Below are 24,143 nucleotides of genomic sequence, written 5' to 3'. Positions count from 1 at the left end.
AAAGCTGCTCAAGAGCACAGTCCTAAACATTTCTACTAAGAAGTCCTACTTCTTGCGGCTTCAATTTACAACAAAGGAGATTCCAACTAAACATTCAGAAAAAAAAATTCTGACCATAAGAGATGTTCAGCAGTGGAACAGACTCCCACAAGAGGTTGTGGACTCTCTTTCCTTGGAGGTTTTTAAGCAGAGGCTGGATGGCCATCTGTCATGGATGCTTTAGCTGCATTGCAGGGGGTTGGACTAGATGAGCCTTGAGACCCTTCTAACTCTAAGATTCTATGATTCTATGAATAGGACTTATTCACATGAAAGTGCCTGAGGCTACAGTCCCATACAGTTACTTGGGAGTAAGCTTCCTTTACCTCAGTGAGGCTCAATTTCATCATTATCAAACCTTTTATTAGCATCACATACAAACATCCAAAACAAATCAATACAGAATTACCACTTCCCCAGTGGCAGAAAACATTTGCTAACAGAAAGGAGGCAGAGCAGTCTATCTCTAAGTCACATCTCTAAGTCTCCAGGGAGATCAGATGCCTGCAATGTATTTCGACAACAAAAAACCAATTAGAGATATTTAGCCATTAACTTGGTGAGCTCCTGATCATTCCCCAGTAATAGAAAATGAGTGAGGCTCAATTCTGAGTAGATATACACCCAAGATTGACCCATTTAACTCTACTTCAATTCAGCACTGATAAAGGATGCCAGTCTGAGAGCTAATCACATGGTATGGAAGTTTCTGAATGCATTTTATCTTTTTTCCTGGAGTATTTTTTTACAGTTGTAACTCATTGTTGTAAACTGCTTTGAACAGGCTTTGCCTGGAGAAGTGGAATATAAATATTAAAAAGAAAATAGCCAACCTGATATACTGACAAGATAAAAAAAATCCAATAAAAAAATTAATGCAGGCATCGCTCCCACTTCTGTGTGACTGCACAGTGCTGGGAAAGAAAAGAATAAATTCAAACCAGGAAATGGCGGGAGAGAGAGTCCTCATGGCTTGTGAAGAGACCCTCTCTGGAGCCCAAAGAGGATGTCAACGAGGGCAGAGGAAGCCCCAAAGAGACTGGAGGTGCTGCAGGGCTTTGTTTAGACTGCTCAGCCTCCCCGCCTAACAGCTGATGTGCAAGGAAGCGCAGCAGCAGCCACTTTTCTGAGTGTCCTCCAGTCTTCAGCCAGCCCCAGGGCTTAAACTCTAGTTGAACAAAGAGATGTGTGTAGAGAGAGGGCGAGAGAGAGCTGGAGAGCAAGAACCGCCCTGGGACCTGTGGGTATAGGGCAGTATACAAAATTAATTAATTAATTAATTAATTAATAATTTTAATATTAATTAAAAACTGGGCATTTAGAGGGTTCTCCCCACTTTTGCAATTTTCGCTTATATGCGCAGAGGCCCAGAACATTAAGTGGGGGGAGGGGATGACTGTACACACAAGGCAATCTAAACTTAATTTGCTACTTAAAAGAACGTAAAATGCATCAAATGCTCTTGTCGTTCAATCTTTATTGGTTACCCATTTAACCACAGTTTTAATTTAATGTGCTGGTTCTTACCTTTGAAACTGTTGGGACCTGAACAACTTAAGAACCACCATGACAACATTATCTAGCTTCCGTTCCCCCATCTAACTGAGGTGTGAGAGGTAAGTACAAGAGGCAGAATTTTCCCAGTCTGTTCTCCAGCGACACAGGTGGCGCTGTGGTCTAAACCACTGAGCCTCTTTTTCTTTTTAAATAAGTTTTATTAACCAGCCAATCAAATCAAATTAAATCACACCACATAAATTCCGAATTACAAAGCCGAATTTTAAATTTCGTTGAGAGGACCCATATTTCAAGATCCGAAGGGGGATTCTGATCATCTTCTTGCTACTGCGTTAATGTCCAAATCAGTCCAATTCAGTCCAAACAGAGTTCATAATTCTATCCAGTCTTATCTTGCTGTTTCCACATCACATCTTGTTCATATATTTTCTCTTTTTTCCTTATGATCTCTTCTGATAGTCTCCTTAAGCCGATAAACACCAATAATAATCCTGTGTGAAGTTTTCCGTTCTTCCAATCCTCAAATAGAGATGGTTTCCATATATCATCGCCTTCATAGATAACATCGCTCTTTCCATCCTTAATCTTACAAAACTGTCGCTCTTAAGTCCTTCTGAGGAGTTTCACCCACAATATAAAAACAGCTCTATTTCTCTCTTTCTCCTCCCAGACTCAAGACCTCTGACAGAACTTCCCAATATGGCGACGGCATTTTTAACTGCGTCATTCCAAAGCCCTTATACATTCCACGCTCTTCTTAAAACATGCTTTGGTTCGAAAGTTTATCTCCACACAGCCTTAAATCCACAGTTTAAGTCCTTAAAACGACATTTCTGACTTGTGAGGGGAGGGGATTCTTGTTTAACCACATAAGGAAAGAAAGGAAAGGTTTTTTTTCCCCCTCCCCCATCAGTCATCAGTCCCCTTGCCATACCGAGTCTTGGCGTATCTTCTCATAATCCATACTTGTTCCTCCGACTCGTCTTGTTTTATCAGAGATCTCTTCTGTTAGCAGTCTTTACTCCCCCTCCTTCCTTGAAATATGTGCATTCGCTTCATCCAAATTGTTTCTTCTGAAGTTCTTGCAGCTAGCCTCTTGGGCTTGCTGATTGGAAGGCTGGCAGTTCAAATCTGCACAACGAGTTAAGCTCCCATTGCTCTGTTCCAGCTCCTGCCAGTTTGAAAGCATACCAGTGCAAGTAGATAAATAGGTACCACTGTGGCAGGAAGGCAAACAGCATTTCCATGCATCTGGCACTTGGCACAGTGTTCCTTGCACCAGAAGCAGTTTAATAATGCTGGCCATGTGACCCTGGAAAGCTGTCTGTAGCTTTCAGATCCCAAGATGAAAGTTTCAAGTAGCTCTTAGAAATAGGAAATAATAAATACATTTTTCAGATTTTTTAAAAAATCATATTAATTTTAAATCATTTTTAAATTTTAAACTTTGTAACTTAACTTTAACATTTAAAGTAAGTCCATCATGTGACATATCATATTATGTTAAAACCTATGAAGTTGTGAAGAGATTGATATTTTTAGTTTTGAAATGTCTGAATTCTGGGCTCAGCTTTTAAGGATTTTGGCAAGGCAAAAATAGTCATTTTTTAAAAAAGTTCAAATGAAAATAGGATGAAATCAAAATTTAAAAATTTAGATTTAAACATAGTTTTTATCCTTCAACAAATGTACAAAAATTTAAGAAAACTGGATATGAGGTATGTATGCAGCTGTTGAGGATGGGCTGTTTTCCCCTCTGCTGTTTTATAGGTTTATAATCCTTTACATTTTCTATCTCACCCATTTTTCTGAGGAGACTGTAATGAATACAGAATAAAAGCAAACTGTCTCTAAAAAAAATACAGTAGACATTAAAAATAGTATACAAACTGTTTTAAAAATTGCAGCAGCACAAAACTGAGCCAGCAAAATTATACAATTAACCACTCTACAGCTACCTGGTGCAGCAAGGTACTCCATAGCATACGTCACAATAGAAAATGTCCTCTCTCCGGTTGACACCAATGTACCTACTGAGGTTTAAAGATCTAAGAATGTAGGGAGGAACATATGCAAAGAGAAAGTTCCTAAACTACCCCAATATATTAAGGGCTTCCAAGACAAGATCAGTAAAAATCACAGAGAACCAATGTGATAGAACCAAAGCTCCCATCAACATTCTGCTCTAACAGAAGTTTCCAAATGCTTTTCAATGGCAGACACAACATACAGCTTGTTATAGTGATCTAACCTAGAAGTCAATACAGAATAAATGACTGCAGAAAGGTCCGCCTTTTATCAGGAAGGGTTGTAGTAGGTGTACCAGCTGAAGCAGGAAAAAGGCATCCTTTGCCACACATACATCAAACAGGAGCACTGCTTCAAGGAGCATCCCCAAGCTACCCACCTGCTCTTTCAGGAGAGTGCAGCCTCATTCAGAATTTGATGGAAACCCAACAGTCCCATCTACCAACAGTACTTCTGTTGTATCAGGCCAATGCCCATCTAGTCCAGCATTCTGTTCTCACAGTGGCCAACAAGATACCCGTGGGAACCCCAAAACCGGGACCTGAGCACAAAAGTGGTACTCAGAAGCCCTGTTGGCTTCTGCCAGCCATGACAAAAGATGGGGGTGAAAGGTTTCTTTCTTTTCTGCTCTAGCAGCTCCAAACAGAGGCTCCTTAGGGATTTGTGGGGCTTTGGATCCAGTGAATTCAAAGCCTCTGGTTCCCTGCCCCAAAACAATCCATTTCACTGGCTACTGTGAAATATGGCAGTCTTATCACATCACCCCCCCTTCATGGATCACTGCCTTGCTGTGGCGAAGGGGCTTGAAGAACTCAGAGAAGCTATGAACTATGCCGAGCAGGGCACCCAAGATGAACAGGTCATAGTGGAGAGTTTTGACCAAACGTGATCCACCTGGAGCAGGAATCGGCAAGCCACTCCAGTATCCCTGCCAAGAAAACTCCATGGACAAAGACAACAGGTATATTAAAGTTATGACGCTGGAAGATGAGCCCCTCAGGTCGGAAGGCATCCAACATGCTACTGGGGAAGAGCGGAGGACAAGTACAAGTAGATCCAGAGCTGATGAAGCGGCTGGGCCAAAGCCGAAAGGACGCTCAGTTGCGGATATGCATGGAAGCGAAAGGAAAGTCCAATGCTGTAAAGAAAAATATTGCATAGGAACCTGGAATGTAAGAACCATGAACCTGGGTAAGTTGGATGTGGTCAAAAATGAGATGACAAGAATAAACATTGACATCCTGGGCATCAGTGAACTAAAATGGACAGGAATGGGCGAATTCAGTTCGGATGACTATCATATCTACTACTGTGGGCAAGAAACCCGTAAAAGAAATGGAGTGGCCCTCATAGTCAACAAAAGAGTGGCGAAAGCTGTACTGGGATGCAATCTCAAAAATGATAGAATGATCTCGATACGAATCCAAGGCAGACCTTTTAACATCACAGTAATCCAAGTTTATGCACCAACTACTGGTGCTGAAGAAACTGAAATTGACCAATTCTATGAAGACTTACAACACCTTATAGAAGTGACACCAAAGAAGGATGTTCTTCTCATTATAGGGGATTGGAATGCTAAAGTAGGGAATCAAGAGATAAAAGGAACAACTGGCAAATTTGGTCTTGGAATTCAAAACGAAGCAGGGCAAAGGCTAATAGAGTTCTGTCAAGAGAACAAGCTGGTCATCACAAACACTCTTTTCCAACAACACAAGAGACGGCTCTACACATGGACATCACCAGATGGGCAGCATCGAAATCAGATTGATTATATTCTCTGCAGCCAAAGATGGAGAAGCTCTATACAGTCAGCAAAAACAAGACCTGGAGCTGACTGTGGCTCAGATCATCAGCTTCTTATAGCAAAATTCAAGCTTAAACTGAAGAAAGTAGGAAAAACCACTGGGCCGGTAAGATACAATCTAAACCAAATCCCTTATGAATACACAGTGGAAGTGAGGAACAGGTTTAAGGATTTAGAATTGCTGGACAGAGTGCCTGAAGAACTATGGATGGAGGCTCGAAACATTATACAGGAGGCAGCAACGAAAACCATCCCAATGAAAAGGAAATGCAAGAAAGCAAAGTGGCTGTCCAGTGAGGCCTTACAAATAGCGGAGGAGAGAAGGCAAGCAAAATGCGAGGGAGATAGAGAAAGATACAGGAAATTGAATGCAGAATTCCAAAAAATAGCAAGGAGAGACAAGAAGGCCTTCTTAAATGAGCAATGCAAAGAAATAGAGGAAAACAACAGAATGGGAAGAACCAGAGATCTGTTCAAGAAAATTGGAGATATGAAAGGAACATTTCGTTCAAATATTACCATAATAAAGGACAAAAGTGGTAAGGACCTAACAGAAGCAGAAGACATCAAGAAGAGGTGGCAAGAATACACAGAGGAACTATACCAGAAAGATATGGATGGCTCGTACACCCCAGGTAGTGTGGTTGCTGACCTTGAGCCAGACATCCTGGAGAGTGAAGTCAAATGGGCCTTAGAAAGCATTGCAAATAACAAGGCCAGTGGAAGTGATGGTATTCCAGCTGAACTATTTAAAATTTTAAAAGATGATGCTGTTAAGGTGCTACACTCAATATGCCAGCAAGTTTGGAAAACTCAGCAGTGGCCAGAAGATTGGAGAAGGTCAGTCTACATCCCAATCCCAAAGAAGGGCAGTGCTAAAGAATGCTCCAACTACCGCACAATTGCACTCATTTCACACGCTAGCAAGGTTATGCTTAAAATTCTTCAAGGAAGGCTCAAGCAGTATGTGGACCGAGAACTCCCAGAAGGGCCAGAAGTGCAAGCTGGATTTAGAAGAGGCAGAGGAACCAGAGACCAAATTGCAAACATGCGCTGGATTATGGAGAAAGCTAGAGAGTTCCAGAAAGACATCTACTTCTGCTTCATTGATTATGCAAAAGCCTTTGACTGTGTCGACCACAGCAAACTATGGCAAGTTCTTAAAGAAATGGGAGTGCCTGATCACCTCATCTGTCTCCTGAGAAATCTCTATGTGGGACAAGAAGCTACAGTTAGAACTGGATATGGAACAACTGATTGGTTCAAAATTGGGAAAGGAGTACGACAAGGCTGTATTTTGTCTCCCTGCTTATTTAACTTATATGCAGAATTCATCATGCGAAAGGCTGGGCTGGATGAATCCCTGGCCGGAATTAAGATTGCTGGAAGAAATATCAACAACCTCAGATATGCAGATGACACAACCTTGATGGCAGAAAGTGAGGAGGAATTAAAGAACCTTTTATTGAGGGTGAAAGAGGAGAGCGCAAAATATGGTCTGAAGCTCAACATCAAAAAAACGAAGATCATGGCCACTGGTCCCATCACCTCCTGGCAAATAGAAGGGGAGGAAATGGAGGCAGTGAGAGATTTTACTTTCTTGGGCTCCATGATCACTGCAGATGGTGACAGCAGCCACGAAATTAAGAGACGCCTGCTTCTTGGGAGGAAAGCAATGGCAAACCTAGATAGCATTTTAAAAAGTAGAGCCATCACCTTGCCAACAAAGGTCCGTATAGTAAAAGCTATGGTTTTCCCAGTAGTGATGTATGGAAGTGAGAGCTGGACCATAAAGAAGGCTGATCGCCGAAGAATTGACGCTTTTGAATTATGGTGCTGGAGGAGACTCTTGAGAGTCCCATGGACTGCAAGAAGATCCAACGCATCCATTCTTAAGGAAATCAGCCCTGAGTGCTCACTGGAAGGACAGATCGTGAAGCTGAGGCTCCAATACTTTGGCCACCTCATGAGAAGAGAAGACTCCCTGGAAAGACCCTGATGCTGGGAAAGTTGGAGGGCACAAGGAGAAGAGGACAACAGAGGACGAGATGGTTAGACAGTGTTCTCGAAGCTACAAACATGAATCTGACCAAACTGCAGGTGGCAGTGGAAGACAGAAGTGCCTGGCGTGCTCTGGTCCATGGGGTCACGAAGAGTCGGACACGACTGAACGACTAAACAACAACAACATCACATCACCCACCAGTGGCATTCTTCTCCATAAGCAAAGAGACAATTACACATCATTCTAACTCCCAACACCAGTCACCAGCATCCAGGAGACTAGGACTGTAGCCTAATGAGATTTTAATTTCTCCAGTTTGAAAAAAGTGGGGAGTTGAAAACTGAAGATGATCACCATTGTGATAAGCAAAGGACATTTATACCATGAGTTTAGAAACCACCATGTAGAGGAGACATGACCATTATCATACATAAACAACAAAATATCATTTTTAGATTGTAAGTGTGTTTAGTAAATGAACATTACTACTTCATAATGAAGACATGGCAACAAATTTGGATAATTTAACATCGTAAAATATAGCAAGAATGGGAAACTAGATTTATGGGTTATGTTTTAATTTTTTTTGGAAACCAAAGGTGCACCAACCAAAGCCAGGCACATATGCAAGACGATGGCTTGGGAAAGGAGTAAATTACCTACAGTATTGGCATAATCTAACTATACATCTAGTTATCACACATCAGGGTCAGCCAAATTCAGGGGAACTATCTTTGTTCCAACAAACGGAAGTCAGAAAACTGTTCCAATCTACCAAATTTCCAATCTACCTCTTGCCCACCCCTGCTATGCAGTAATACTGCAATTTAAAGGTAAAGGTAAAGGTACCCCTGCCTGTACGGGCCAGTCGTGACCAACTCTGGGCTTGCGCGCCCATCTCGCTTAAGAGGCCGGGGGCCAGCGCTGTCCGAAGACACTTCCGGGTCACGTGGCCAGCGTGACGAAGCTGCTCTGGCGAGCCTGCACCAGCGCAGCACACGGAAACACCGTTTACCTTCCCGCTATAAAGCGGTACCTATTTATCTAGTTGCACTTAAGGGTGCTTTCAAACTGCTAGGTGGGCAGAAGCTGGGACTGAACGATGGGAGCTCACCCCACCGCGGGGATTCGAACCGCCGACCATGCGATCGGCAAGTCCTAGGCGCTGAGGGTTTTACCCACAGCGCCACCCGCGTCCCAATACTGCAATTTATGCACACTCAATTGACCGCAGGTCCTACTGAATTCAGTGGGACTTGATTCTGAGTAAACATGCATAAGAGCATGTTGCAAGCATCACAGTAATTTGTCCATGAGCCAGGACAAAATTATTGCCAAATATGACAGTAGTGAATGTTATTTCTGGCATGATCAATGAACAGAAATGAGTAGAGCTGCAGCAATCATACTGTTTTGCATGTAATCACAATTTATATAAATATTACCCAGGGAAAGCTCTGCCATACAGGTGGATGAAAGAACCTACTTAAGGCAACACCAGCACTAACAAAAGACCCAGAGAGTGTTCTGTATGGTGACCAACACTTTTAGTACAGTATCTCCTACAAGAAAGGATTTCATCACATCCAATCAAATGCTTCCTTTGGGTACACAGCCTTAAGAGTTGACATTAAAAAAAGGTAAAGGGCCCCTGACAACTGTCCAATCATGAACGACTCTGGGGTAGCGGCGCTCATCTCACTTTACTGGCTGAGGGAGCCGACATTTGTCTGCAGACAGTTTTTCCGGGTCATGTGGCCAGCATGACTAAGCCGCTTCTGGCAAAACCAGAGCAGCACACAGAAATGCTGTTTACCTTCCCGCCAGAATGGTACCTATTTATCTACTTGCACTTAGACGTGCTTTCGAACCGCTATGTTGGCAGGAGCTGGTACCGAACAACGGGAGCTCACCTGAACCGCCAACCTTCCGATTGGCAAGCCCAAGGCTCAGTGGTTTAGACCACAGCGCCACCCGCATTCCTACAAGGGACATTATCTGCTAGTAAAAAGAACAAAAAAACCCACCATGGACTAGAAATGTAGCAGGCGCCAGAAGAGGAATGGAGCACTTATCTGCCTCTTCTATTAGCTCAATTGATTTATATGCTACATGTGCAAAAGCGGGCTTTTGTCTGTTGTGCCTTCAGCACAGAAATGTGGTGGGCTGGTAGCAAAGCCAATGATCGCCTTGTCCTTTTGCCACCAGCACCCCCTTTCTATACTTTCTATACCTGCAGGGAGGAGCTTTGTTTTCTGCAGATCCTGCAGGAAAATGCAGAAGTCTGGCAGAGGAGGAATGATCACAGCATCCTCCTCTGCCAGCTTGTTTGGTTTCTGGGCTGGTCAAGCGTGGAAGGGATTTCACTCCCTACAGCCAGCACAGAACCTGAGCAGGTGGAGGAAGTAAAGAGCAACTTATCTGTCCTTATTCCACCAGGACATAATGTTTTCATACATGCTAAATATGATGGGGGTTCAATACCAAGTAATGATGGAAGCTGAGCTAGCAGAGAAAAGGAAGACTGACCTGTCCCTCAGGCCCTGTCATTCTGTTTACTCCCTTGGATGCATTTTTACATTATCATTTTAGAATATAATCCTGGGTACAGGGACTATATTGATCCTGATCTTTGTAAGCCATTCTAGAAGGCTTTTCAGCTAAAGAATGGAGTAAAAATTCCTTAAATAATGAATTCTATGTGATCTTCATCACATGTGGCGACCAGGTAAGTAAATACAAATTCCTGTTAATTTTCATGAACACAATTCACAGTGTTCTCTCATAACCAAAACACTATCTGATAGAAGTCAAAATAAATAACTAAATCACAATTTATTCTACCAAAATAATACAGTGTGACAGTTGTGTTTATGAAGAGATGGGTGAGGAATAAAGTAAACAGCCTTCATTTTGTGCAATGAAATTTTACATGGCTTCTTGGTGAACTGTTTGCAGATGTCACTTCCTGCTCAATATCAACTCTCTCCCTGAACACAAAAGGTTTGCTTGCTTGCTTCAGGTAGCCAAACCAGATCCTTCATTTCCTGGGAAGCAGACTTTTGTCCAATCCTCTGAAACCATGACACTGAAAGTTACATACATGATAAATATACAGAAGGTAGGGGTACTTGTACTCCAATAATTTTTAGAATTACACTTTGTTCTGTGTTTTTAAGGTTTCTTTCCTCCCTGGAGTACAGTGACTACTTCCAGGGATAATGTTCAAAAGATCATGGGGAGGTCAATGTCAGAACCCAATAAGCTTCAGACACTGAACACAGAAGCTACATTTAGGGAACAGAAGCACAGAATAATAGCATGTGTGATCTTTTAACAGGTGGGACAGCGCTCTCTCCTTAGAAGTATGGACGTGTGCATTGTGATCCGATCTATATGTGTGTTTAGAGTGCGACCCCCACACGCTTACTCGGGAGTAAGTCCCACTGAACTCAACGGGAGCGCTTCTGAGTAGACATGCCTAAGGCTGAGCTGTCAGAGGTAATTCCCACGGAGGGTCAGTGAGGATCCCACCCGGCAAGGGCTTCCACCCACCCCACCCCCCGCGCACCATTCCCTCGCCAAGAATACCCCCCACACCCCTGGGATGAGTGGAGACCGCGTGTGACCCCCGGCCCCCGGAATATTTCCCGGCCTCTTCCGAAGCCGCGGGGGCGGGGACGGCAGAAAGCGAGCCCGGCAGAAGCCTGAGGCCTACCGAGGCTTCGGCGAAGTGGAGGGGAAATGGTGGAAGAGGCCGCTGGGGCGCCTCGCACGGAGACACCGGCCGCCATGCCGGGCCCGCCGGCCGGCCAGGTAGAGGCGCCGCCGGCCCGGAAGGCAAAGAGAGGAGAAGGCCGCAGCCTCCGCCCTATTGTTCCCCGCCACCCGCCCACCGGGGAGACTCCGCTTACCTCACGGCGGTGGCGGCGGCGGCAGCTCCTCTCAGCTGCGGGCCACGGACGGGGCCGTCGCGCCCTCCTCCTCCTTGTCCACCAGCAGCAGGAGCCGGCCGGCCGCGGCCTTCCCTTCCGCCCTCCGGCCCGCTGCTGCTGCCACGGCCGCCTCTGCAGCAGGGGCCATCTTGGGCGCCTCTCCGCTCGCCTCAGCAGCAAAGCCCTGCCTCGCCTCCAGGGCCGCCGCCGCTAATGCATCGCTCGCTCGCCCGGCAGCAGCCGCCCGCCCCTTCCTGCTCGGCGGCAGAAGAGGGGCGGAGCGGGCCCGCCAGGCGCCGCGGCCTCGCCCTCCATTTATAGGTGGAGGGGGGTGGAGATATAGAGGGGGGGGTGGATATATATGCACACACACATATATATAATCTGTGAGGGGGGAAGCAGAGGAAACCTTGGTTTACCAGCTGTGGTAGAAGTATTGTTCCGAAATGCAAAGAACCACAACGGCATGCAGCTGAAGAGCTGCCATGAAATGCTCTTTATTTTAGAAAATCCCCTTCTAGGTAGAGATTAACTTTCAGTGCTTTCCTTTCAGGCTGCAATACAGCGCATACTTGTGAAACCCGGTCAACATGCATGAGCTTGGACTGCAATTCCCGTCAGAGTGTGTAGCTACGCTTTTTTATTGTACTGCTGGTAAGTCACCCCGAGTGCAGGATCCAGTAGAAAGGCAGCTTAAAAATAACAGCAGTTACTGTAGGAAAAGACTCAAGGCTCCCGTGGCAAAGATTGATTACATGTGCTGATTCAGGTGCAGAGCCATACTGAACTTACTATCATGAACAACAAAGAGTCATGTAGCGCTTTAATAACTAGGATGAACATTGCCAGCTTGCCCATATGTCGCTCTATACCAGGCATAGCCAAAAGGATAAAGCAACTGCTCTTTATTTCAGATCCCATGGCTTCTAGCATCCCCAGTCTTGAACCATGGCACAAGCATCCATGCATTTCTTCTGTCTGAAAGATGGCTTCCCAGCCTGAAATGATATTAAAATGTCAACTAATAGCTTCTCCTTCTTGAGTACCTTGTGTAAAAGAGACATACATGCTTTGTTTGACAGCTAGCTGCAGTTTCCAAAAGGAGAATAATAGAAACTTGAAAATCACTTCCCTGCTCTGTTTGCTTGCTTTGGAAGTACAGTATACATGACGCATTAAAAGACAAGTCACAGAAGGTAAAATCATCTTAAAGCTATGAGACACCAACAGGCCTAAGAGAATAAAAAGGGCACCACTCTGGAGTCAGCATTCCACAGCTGGGTAGCCACCACTGAAAATGCCCTTCTACCTACCTGGCAGGGCCATTTGAGATGAGCTTTTGAAGGAGATCCCAACAATTAGACAGGTACATGTGGAGAGAGGTAGTCCATGAAGCACCCTGGTCACAACTGCAAAGGGCCTTTTCCAGGTTCAATTGAAGGTGTTTGATATTCCCTCGTTGGCTGTGAGCCAGGGGAGCTGCTTGATCACCAGAGTGGTGTGATTCATACAATCCAGTCTCAGCAGTCTGTTGGTTACTTTCTGAACCAACACAAATTTCCAGAACATTTTAAAAAGCAACAGCGCACATAATACTTTGCAGTAGTCCACATAGGAGGTTACCAAGACATGAATTGCTGAAGCAAGGCTACTTTGACCAGGTAGTGCCATAGCTGGCAAAACTTCCTAAGGTACTCTGGGTTACAGAGGCGATTTCTGCCCATTACAAAAATGGATGAACAGGTGATGAACATGATTCTTTGGGAAAAATTACAGCCCTTTGGAACAGGATTAATACCTTTTACCTGGGTAAGCAAACTTCCCACTAGCAGTGCCTCTGTACTGTCTGGGTTGAGGGCATGATCAGCCATCACTGCGGGACCAAATTAATGCCTGAGAAAGCCAAGAGGACATACATGGGGACAGAGGGAGGAAAGAAAACTAAGAAGGCTATGAAGAAGGGCAAAAGAGGAAAGGAAAGCAAGAAAGGGAACTCAGAAAAAAATACATTGAGGAGTGTAGAGGCAGGGAAGGTAGCTTTATTGTGCCAATGCTACAATGCTTTTTCCTAATTGCTTTGCAACTATCACCTAGTAAAGGATAGTGCCATAAGTTTGGGGTGTGTGCATCTTAAACTGGGTGCTAGACCCCTCTCATCCCTGGATCTAGCAAGTGTTAAAATAATAGCCAGGCTAGCCTTGGGGTGAGTTGTAAGGGGAACAAAGGAAGGGGCTCTGTGATAAATGCCAAATGGGTGGGGCCCCTGGAATCTTGCACCATTTGGAGATTGGGGTGGCATGCAACAGTATCAATAATTAACACTCCTTCCCTTTTGTGGCAATGGTGACACCCAGGCTAAGGGTGGCAACCTAGGAAACAAAATATCAAAGGTTAAACACAAAAGCCTAGGTAAGAAACAGCAGAGAAGGTGCAACATGTAATTGCCTGAGGAATCACCCTGAACCTGCATACATAGAGTCTAGTTAGATTACGTGCCATAAAGGAAAAGTTGGACTCATGAGAGAGGGTAACTCAGTGACCAGCTGGTAAGCCAATAAGGGATATAACTTTAGAATGTTTCTATTGGACAAGATTGCAGGATGCCCCAACCCACTTGTAAAAGCAATGGGCAATACAGTGGAACCTCAGTTATCAAAAGTAATCCATTCCGGAAGACTGTTCGACTTCTGAAATGTTCGACAACCAAGGAGCAATGGGCAGTCGGCAAATTCCATTGAGAAAATGGAGAAATGCACCCTGGAAGCTGTTAAACTTCAGAAGCGCATTCGAAAACAGAAGAATTCACTTCCGGGTTTTTGTTGTTCAGGTTCTGAATTGTTTGGCTTCCGAGACGCTCAAAAACCGAGGTTCCACTGTACTGTGAATAAAACTTAATATTTGCCACTGTCATCATCACTGCCTCAGAGTGGGCACAACATTGAGTTATTACTTGTGTTGATGGGTGATATTTCCAAACATAAAGTTATCCCCCAGCCACAGACCCACTAACAGTTTATTCACCTCATCACATATATACATGCCAAATAAACTCCCAAGCATACAGCAGAACAAGCAATTACACACCTCTGCACAATATGTCCTGTAGTCGTAGGTGAGTCAATGGTGAGTCATGCCCATAGGTGAGTCAATGGCCTCTATTTGGAATTAAGGAAGTCCACACGCCCAGACCCAGAACACATCCTGGATGTGCCTACAATGGAATTTACAATCAGTATGGGGGAATGGTAGTTCTGGGTGCTTTAAAATTTTTTAAACTGGGGTTAGGATACAAGTTCTATTCACAAACACAAATGTGGAAGACTGGTTTAAAGCCCACTCCCTGCTTTGTTTCCTAAGATGTGGCTATCAAAAGTCTAGCAGAGGCATAGGCAAACTCAGCCTTCCAGATGTTTTGGGACTACAACTCCCATCATCCCTGACCACTGGTCCTGTCAGCTAGAGATGATGGGAGTTGTAGTCCCAAAACATCTGGAGGGCCGAGTTTGCCTATGCCTGGTCTAGCAGTTATGCTGCCACAATGTGGGAAGGGAATAGGCTGGTAAAGTCCCTGAAAATACAATAGTCAATTAATTATATTTCAAGTCGTATCAATCCACTGATTGCAACCCTCTCTAACCAGCAGTCTCCTTAGCATAGCTGGGGTAGTGGTCAATTATGACAATAGAGGAGGGGAACTTTGTGCATTGTATAGCGGCACCATTGAGGAAGCCCATCCTTAGGAACCACACATCAGAACAAATCACCACCTCTGTTGTGAGGTCTTGACTGTGCTTTAATCACCATTGCCTTGGCCAACAGTGTTGTCTGGCTTGTTCTTTGTATTCACCTGCAATGCTTCTGGCTGCAACCTAGAAAGGAGAAAGTAGAATCCCAAAGAGGATCCACATTGCATGTAATTGTATATTTTTTTTCCTCTATGTCCTGACTGTGCTGCAAGCATTGTCACAATTGTTTCCACACTGCCAGATGGGGATAAGCATGTGTGTAATGTTCAGCACACCAAAATAATTGCTAGAGAAGCCAAATCTATATGGTCACATTCTATTAATTCTGTCCTGGATTTGCTAAGGTGCTGATTTAACATTAATAAATCCTCAGGCACATTTCAATATCATATTTTTACTCTCATTTCTACAGCCCAAATTTAGCCCTCAAATTTCAACAGCAAATTCCATATCTGAAATAGTAGTGTGCTATGTAATCTTCCACAACAAATTAAAACATACAATTTAATAATGTTACATCTTCGGATTAAATTTTTTTCCTGTAAGATACCTGTCATTCCCCACATTACAATCTTAAAAACCCATCCCTACAACTTTAAGTTGTAACAAGGGCATCATTTCTACATTGGGTTGCATCCAGTGCTGCACAAATGGAAGTTTCACTTACCCTGTGGCACTTCCACCTCCGGAGCAGATTTTAAGTGTGCATGGAGTTGTAGGCAGTGTTTTGTTCTAGGAAAAAGGGTGCCAGAACACCACCTCGGTCTCCAACCCAGATGCTGATGCCACCCAGTGGCGTAGTGTGGGGGGTGCAGGGGGGCCGGCCGCACCGGGCGCAACATCTGGGGGGGGGCGCTCGCACTCGCAGCTCTCTGCCCCTACCTGGCCCACTCACTCACTCTCACTGCAGTGCTGGCTGTGCGAATCCGATCCGAGCCACGGGGGTCGCCGCCCACTGTGGAGGGGGGGGGTGCCAGGCGTGCGGTGCGGTACGGAGAGAGAGCGAGGGACTATCTGGGGGAGGGACAGTGCAGCGGGGGGGGCGCAAATTACTTGCCTTGCCCCGGGTGCTGACAACCCACGCTACACCACTGATGCCACCATCTTGAAACTGAAATCACATGACAAGATGCTCCACCCACCCATTCAGGCCGCTTCAGTCACCATTGTGTGCACCTTGCTGCTCTCCTGCCCTGCTCAGGCCACTTCAGCTGCACCTTCCTGCTCACCACTCGCCCCACTCCCCCTGCTCAGGCTGCTTCAGCTGCCATCCTGCACACCTTGCTGATCAAAGGACTTCCTTTGCTGGGTGAGCAGAATTCTTAGACAAAGCAAGGCCAAAAAATGGTGCTAGAACTGCGCCCCAGCACGTTCTGGCAGAAAAAAAGCTCTGGTCGTAGGGAAGAGGAGGAGGGAAGTTCCACTGCATGAGTGACAGACTGCCACATTAGTGGAATTGCAGCAATGGATACAACCATTGTGCTTAAAAATAAGAAAACACAGCATGTGCAGAATTCAGAAGTAAAACCCTTGTTCATCTTTAAAAGCCTTATAACTCATTCCCTTATTTTAATTTAAGCTTTACAGTAATGAGTAAGTCTACCCCCTTGGCTAAGTTTTTTGTTATATTTTATATGCAGTTTTAGACCGGGTTAACGGTCTGGAAAAGGAATACAGTGGTACCTCTGGTTATGTACTTAATTAATTCCGGAGGTCTGTTCTTAACCTAAAACTGTTCTTAACCTGAAGCACCACTTTAGCTAATGGGGCCTCTTGCTGCTGCCGCTGCACGATTTCTGTTCTCATCCTGAAGCAAAGTTCTCACCCAAGATAATATATCTGGGTTAGCGTAGTCTGTAACCTGAAGCGTCTGTAACCCGAGGTACCACTGTACAGACAGGAGTGTCCTGGGAGGGCTGAGTCTGAGCCGGGAGAGGGAGGTCCTGGGGGGATGACAGCCTCCCTGGGTGTCCGTCTAGCCAGGAGGGGAGAGTTCTTCTAGGTCCAGAAGACTCCCAGCCCAGCCCCAGGGGGTGAGGGGACCCTCATTTAGAAGACCTCCGGGGTGGGATGGCTAAGAGAGTGGGCAACGGAGGAGAAGCTGTGAAGGAAGCGGCGTGGTGTTGAAAGTATTCAATGGTAATATCTCAGTGACAGAAACTGAGTTGAGCATTTTACTCTCTGTTCTAGAAACCTGAACACCTACCACCTGAAGCGTAACAACTGATTTTTAGTAACTGAAGTTCAAGAAGAGCTGCGCCTATAGTGTTGTGTTTAAGCCTGGGTTAGATAAAGTAAACAAGTTAACGTCTACCTGGAAAAAATGAATTTCCTGACCCACTTTGTTTCATAAACAATTTTTGTTTAATAAAACTTTTATTGTTTGTTTATTTTCTGCTTGAGACTCCAATCATTAGGTTTTCCCTCACACAAGTCCCCCACTAGATGATCTGTGGTAAATTGTGGGTGCACTATATTTAATGGGGGGCAGTTAGCAGGAGTGGATCCGCCGCCTTATTAATGGGTGGTATTAAGTGGTAGGGATGGCATTGTGGGTTAAACCACAGAGCCTAGGACTTGCCTATCAGAAGGTCGGCGGTTCGAATCCCCGTGACAGGGTGAGCTCCCGTTGCTCAGTCCCTGCTCCTGCCTACCTAGCAGTTCGAAAGCACGTCAAAGTGCAAGTAGATAAATAGGTACCGCTCTGGCGGGAAGGTAAACGGCGTTTCTGTGTGCTGCTCTGGTTTGCCAAAAGTGGCTTAGTCATGCTGGCCACATGACCCAGAAGCTGTACACCGGCTCCCTCGGCCAATAAAGCGAGATGAGCGCCGCAACCCCAGAGTCGGTCATGATTGGACCTAATGGTCAGGGGTCCCTTTACCTTTTATTAAGTGGTAGGTCTGCTACAACATCTAATAAATTTAATTAGTAATAGTAATAATATAATAGAGAATATTTTGGTCTTTATCAGCCCCACGCCAGGATGTTTAATTAAGCTATTTAATCGTCTTTGTCATATTGCCCTGAAAAGTCCACCACTTCATAGCAAATTGTGGGTGCTCAGCTGACAATCTGATGCCCTCTACTGTTGTAATTACAGAGCTATCCATCTGTAATTTCTGAAAGTTCACAGAAGTTTCAGAGCACTGCAGAAATTCCTGTTGTCATCCTATTCTAAAATTCTGTAATATGCATTCTGGTCCTGTGCATATGTATATCTAAGTAAGTTCACAGAGAATTTAAATCTTCTTTATTTCTTTCTCTTTCTTTATTAAAGAAGGAAGGAAGGATGATATTGTCACATATTTGCAGTATTTATAGTTAGTCATGGATAAGAGTCAGGGACTGGTGGGATGCAGAGAAATGGTGGGAGGAACCAGCAAGGAAATAAGGCTCAGAGCTTGAGGATTGGAGAGATGTCTAGAATCAGGAGCTGACGCAGGAGAGTGGGATACGGGAGGCCAAGAGGCAGAGATGAGTCCAGCTGGTGAAGTCACAGTTGTCTCCCTCTCCTGCTGCGACAGGCTTCCTCCCCACTAGTTTCCCAGAACCAGAAAAGGTATGAAGAGGGCAGAGGATAAATTAGCACCACAGGCACAATGTCAGATTGCTTGTGGGGGAACCCTGGAGAGGAGGGGACTTAGGCAGCTGTGAGAAGGTAGGGACCTTCAGTCGCCACAGCTGCTTCCTAGGGGCAAGACTTACCAAAGAAGAGTTGCTGTGCTCATTAGGTCTGACACTCCTGTGTAGATCCCGTTCTTTCTAATAAAGCGCCAAGTCCACTTACTTAATGTGATCTACTGCTGGCTTATTCCTGTCAATAAGCTTGAGCTCTTCTTGGATAATTTCAGAATCAACTTGGTATTAGCAAGCTTTATTGCTGAGTGTTCAGAAAAAGCTCATCTGTTTTCTCATAACTCTCACCAACATGTTGGTGTATATGTGCTGATGGTGTTGTGTGCATATGACCTGAACTCACTGTACATAAACAGCCATGGCAGAGAAGCACAGCTATCTACCTTAAACCTTTGTGCATCACTCTCTCTTCTAAACCTTCTGGTGAAACCCTACAGCTGCCCATCATTAGCATTAGAACATTTAATGTTACTGCCATTTTTAACATCTTGTGTTTGTGTGCCAGACCAGACCTGTAGGTTCAGCTCCATGCCTCACACCTGACCCATATCCATGCGCCCTGCAATCAGGGTTAGGTGTGGTGATAGCAATTTGGAAGTGACCTAGATTGTTGTCGGTAAAGCAGAGCTGTATTGAGCTCTCTTGTTTAATCGGGAATTGTTCATTCTGCTACCATTCTCCATCTCCAGCAGAAGCCAGAGCAAGCATGTTTAGGACTGGCTACTAGAAGAAATGTTCTGTTGTTAATGTTTTAAAATCAATGAGAAAATAAAAATTTAATAGTAACAAAAAAGTCACAAAAGACTACAGATATGGATACAAAGGGGCAGTAAACTGACTGACACAGTTCCTTCCACATGGTTCAGTTTTATTTCTCATGCATTCCAAAAAGAACAAGGATGAAGACTACCTGCGTCCCATTGAAATCTATGGAAAGACACTTTTATTTAAACAGTGTGACTGCCAAATTTAACCTTTTCTAGTATAGTCAGAACTATAATTGTCTCCAACTCAGTGTACTATTGAGGATGGAGGGAGTTCTGTTTTTCATTGTTATAGCTGAAAAATTAAAATAAACAGCTTTTTTAAAAAGGAAGAAAATCCTCAAATCTCCTCAGGAATCTCCTCAGGCAGGAATTTCCTCAAAGCTCCATGACTTTAACAAGTCCCTTGACTCCAGCTTTTCATAGCGTAGCTCAGAGTAAGTCAGTAATCTTGTATAATAATTCAGAAGTAAACCCCACTTAACTCAGTTAGAATTCTTTCAAACATGATGCTACACATCTCCCTCCTTTCCCCATAATTTACTAGAATCCTCTTCATCATTGTTCGCAGTTACAGTGATTTAGGGGTAGAACATAAGTACTTTAACTGCATAAATAACACTAGGAGTGAACTCCTAATGATCAAAAGCTGTTTGACAATGGCGTAGGCTGCCTTGGGACTTGGTGAGATATTTTGAGCTGAGGCCAGGAAGCCGTGTGTCAGGGATGCTGTAACTGCATACAGCATTGAGCAAAGGGTTAGACCAGATGACCTCCAAGATCCCTTCCACCTGTATGATTCTACCTACTTGAACTGTGTGAACTCCAACAGGTAGAGTATGTGTCAATGCCAGAATTATGTGGGCAGGCTCTATTACATGGCTTTTCCCCACCTGACTTTTGCCTGTTATGAGGACACACACTATGTGAATCTGGTGCTTATACAATGGTGCCTCTGGTTATGAAGTTAATTTGTTCGGGAGGTCCGTTCTTAACCTGAAACTGTTCTTAACCTGAGGTACCACTTTAGCTAATGGAGCCTCCCGTTGCTGCTGCCGCGTGATTTATGTTCTTATCCTGGGGCAAAGTTCTTAACCTGAGGTACTACTTCCTGGTTAGCGGAGTCTGTAACCCGAAGTGTTTATAACCCAAGGTACCACTCTACTTATAACTGCAGCAGCATAGGATTGCACCACAGAGAAATAGCTCTCACACAACCTAAAGAGCCAGTATATATTTCACACAAGCTGACTAATAATATTCACACCCCAACAGAGGAAGGAAATAAGTGAGTTACGTTTCTCTTAATATCCCTTGAGACAGGAGCTTGAACACAGCACACAGTGCATAGCTAAACTGTCAAGTCCATGCCCACAAGATGTAGTGATGGCCATCAGCCTAGATGGCTTTAAAAGAGGATTGGACAAATCCATGAAGACAAAAACTGTAACTGAGTACTAGTCTTGAGAGCTATTTTCTATCCTACTGTCAGAGGCAGCATGATCCTGCATACCAACTACTAAAAATCACTCAAGTCCTGTTTGAGAGCTTCCCATGGGCATTCGGTTGGCCACAGTGAGAACAGGATGCTGGACTAGACAGGCCTTTGGTCTGATCCAGCAGGACTCCTCTTATGCTCCAAATTTTGTCTCTGTAAGACTGGTGGGTCAAAATTTCACACATATAAACTATTTATAAAGCAACATCACCACTTTTATGTAATGCCACTACGGTTTGCGTGTGTGGGGGATCAAAAACTAGGTACTTACAAATAGTAAAATTTTAGTTTGACAGTGGAACAGGCTCCAACGAGAGGTGGTGGACTCTCCTTCCTTGCAGGTTTTTAAGCATAGGTGTCGTGTATGATCTTGTTGAAATTACTGCATTGCAGGGGGTTGGGCTAGATGACCCTCACGATCCCTTCCAACTCTGCCATTCTATGATTCTATTATTTCCTCTGTATGGGAAGCAAAATTGAAATGTTTATTTTGAGCAATATATTTTGTTTGAATATCCACAGAATGGTTTAAAAAATAACAAAAATGTAACCATGTAAAACTATTTTAAAGAATGCACATTTTAGGTAGGTTTGTCTTATGACAAAGTTTAAAGCTTGCTAATAGTCCAAGAGTTCATGCAGAGCTGCTACATTTTAAAAAATTGCAATTTAAAATCATACAAGTAACTGTAGGAGCACTTCCTCTAGTAAATAAGTCTGAAATTGTTTTTATTTTGTAGCAATTGCCTCCCTGTGCATAATATTAAGCCCAATTATTTTACACAGGTCTAACCTCAAATCAGGTTTCATCAAATTGGGATTAGTGTGCATCCCACCTCTAATTTACATAAGAATGCTTACTTTGCATTGATGGGACAAATACAAATTTAAAATCAAATTTAATTTTGGAATTATGTTGATTACTTGTCCTAAACAATTACAGTTGGGGAAATAGTAAGTCTGTGGTATTTTTAGGTTATGGGATACTTAAATTAAATTGTCAGGATCACAATTTAAGGTCCAATTTAAAAAACCAAAACAGAACTACCCATAAATTTCATTCATCCATCAGGTTATATTATAAATACAGTACAGTTCTCTGATACTTAAAGGGCAGGCAACCCAACCCCTTTTCAGCTTCTGTAATACTGCAGGGTGCAAAGTAAGTTTATACCTACAGTAAAATAAAATGTGATATTGCTGGATCTGGGGGGTTCTAGTGAAGGGCTGAAAGCCGTGCAACCATGTAGCCAGCTGTGCTTATTAGACAGAGCAGCCACATTCCTAGGCTGGGTATTTTTCTGGAGTGGGGGAGGCACATGGTGCCACGCAGTTCCCACCCTCCACTCCCTAGTGGAGAGGCTGTGAGGGCCAGGCCAGAAGAAGGGAAGGACAGTAACCTTTATTCACACTCTCCCCTGCAAAGAGTGTGTTAACTTAACCTAGCCCATGATGTACGTTGAACAGAATATTATTTTTTTAGCCCGTTTGAGGCTTTTAATTTTGTTAGTTCTTTTAGGTTTGTTCCTGACCTTTAGGATTTTCCTTCTGGTTGGACAGTCAATGGAAAATCAGTTAACTAGTTGCTATATAAAGGACTAACTAAGTGATTGGAAACTAATTGTGGAAAACAGTTGGATTTCCCCCCTGGTTGCTGGGGCTGGATTTTCTCTCCAGAAACCATGAAATCCACGAAAAAGGGATTGCACACATTGGGAACCTCAGAAATTAGCTCTGAGTTGTAGCCTGGGTAGCCGGCCAGCCAGCCAGGTAACTGTAAGTGGGCACAGCACTGTTTCTATTCTTCTAGGGCTGTTTTCATCCTTTGCCATAAGGTACTAAAAAAAGAGGGGGAAATAGTCACTATGAGAGTAAAGGATATATATGTTTTTTTCATATTACTTTAAATTATCCCTTCAAATCACGCTTTGGCAATAAACATCCAATCCTGCTATACTCATCACAATAACTGCAAAATAAGCAAACCCTTACTTCCTACTGCAGGCAAACAAACATGTTTCCTTATCACTGGCTTGGAAGAAAGCACAACTGAAAATGGTGAGCAAATTAAAGTCCAAAGGGTGGTGTCTAACTCTAGTCCATAATACAAAGTTGTAATATTTAACAGTTTAAGGGTCACATGCACAGGCTGTTTTTTCATGATAACTTTGCTCATTTAATTCAGTTTTTCCCAATCCATGGATAATGTGGTCAAGGGAAAAATATATATATGTAATTGCATGTCACCCAATTACAGGTGTACTGAACGGCATTGTATCAAAGTGTGCATGTGTTTTTCATCTGTGTGGTGATATTTTGCTGGGAGCAATTCCAGCATGCTCCCTGTGTGAGGCACTTCTTAGTGGGCTGCTGGTGGGGCTGGCATGACACACACATGAAAATACATGTCAAGACATACCTAAGCATGTGCCCACAGTGGAGCTCAGGTTTATGGAACTCAGAGAGGGTGGCTACTGATGAGGCAGGCATCTCACACACACCCCACCCCCATCATTTTATTGCCCACTGTTTTGTGCAAATCTGGTCTGTGGGAATACTTGTATTGCAAAAATAGAAAATTGTCCACAGGCACAACTAAACAAATACCTATGTGCATGCTCACAATGGATCTCAAGTTTCTGATTTTTGGGGGGGGGTGTGTGTGTGTGAAAAGGTAGTAACTGAGGGGAGGGGACAACACACAACACACAATGTGAATACATCCCATCAAGCAGTGCCTGCTAGTGTGAACAGAAAACATTGATACAGAGTTCATCATGCTAATGTGTGGATTAATGTGCACAAAACCACAGAAAAATCAGATATCTGCATCCACTAGCTCATGAACATGCTGGTGTGTTCTTTGTTGTTGCTGTCATGCATCTCTCTCTCTTGGGGTAAAGTCAAACCACTATGAAGTGATCTGCCCGGGGTGCAAGCCTGGGCAATGTGTATGGGGGTCCTGGGCTGCCCAAACAAGACCCCCGTTCTTGGCCTCGCTGATGTGGTCCAAAGGAAAACAGAGCGATACTTGGGCACCAGCTTAACTGCAGGAGTTGCCAAAAGGAGGCATACAAGGCACCATCCAACCATCTTAAGGACTCCACTCTGGATTTGTGTAGAGTTTACTCCTTAGCCCTTTCCTCTTCCGAAGATGTCCTGCAAGG

General features: G+C 44.1%; 1 protein-coding gene and 1 long non-coding RNA gene across 7 annotated transcripts in view; one reads left to right on the top strand and one right to left on the bottom strand.

The window, feature by feature from the left end:
* Nucleotides 1-11,544, bottom strand: part of RC3H1 (ring finger and CCCH-type domains 1) — an 81,442-nt gene extending 69,898 nt beyond the window's left edge. For all 6 annotated transcript variants that reach the window (XM_083446273.1, XM_083446274.1, XM_083446275.1 and 3 more), the window contains exon 1: nucleotides 11,312-11,544. The gene's annotated coding sequence lies outside the window, so the exon portion shown is untranslated. The remainder of the gene's footprint in view (nucleotides 1-11,311) is intronic.
* Nucleotides 11,545-11,904: 360 nt separating this feature from the next.
* Nucleotides 11,905-12,361, top strand: LOC310680137. Its single transcript, XR_014512658.1, has 2 exons — nucleotides 11,905-11,977; nucleotides 12,228-12,361. It is a non-coding gene; the product is annotated as an uncharacterized lncRNA (long non-coding RNA).
* Nucleotides 12,362-24,143: the final 11,782 nt, after the last annotated feature.

The sequence above is a fragment of the Podarcis tiliguerta genome, assembly GCF_965153285.1.
Source record: "Podarcis tiliguerta genome assembly, chromosome: 6".
In the NCBI taxonomy this organism is placed as follows: domain Eukaryota; kingdom Metazoa; phylum Chordata; class Lepidosauria; order Squamata; family Lacertidae; genus Podarcis; species Podarcis tiliguerta.
Note: the sequence above shows the minus strand (reverse complement) of the source record. Positions and strands in the feature narration are given on the sequence as shown.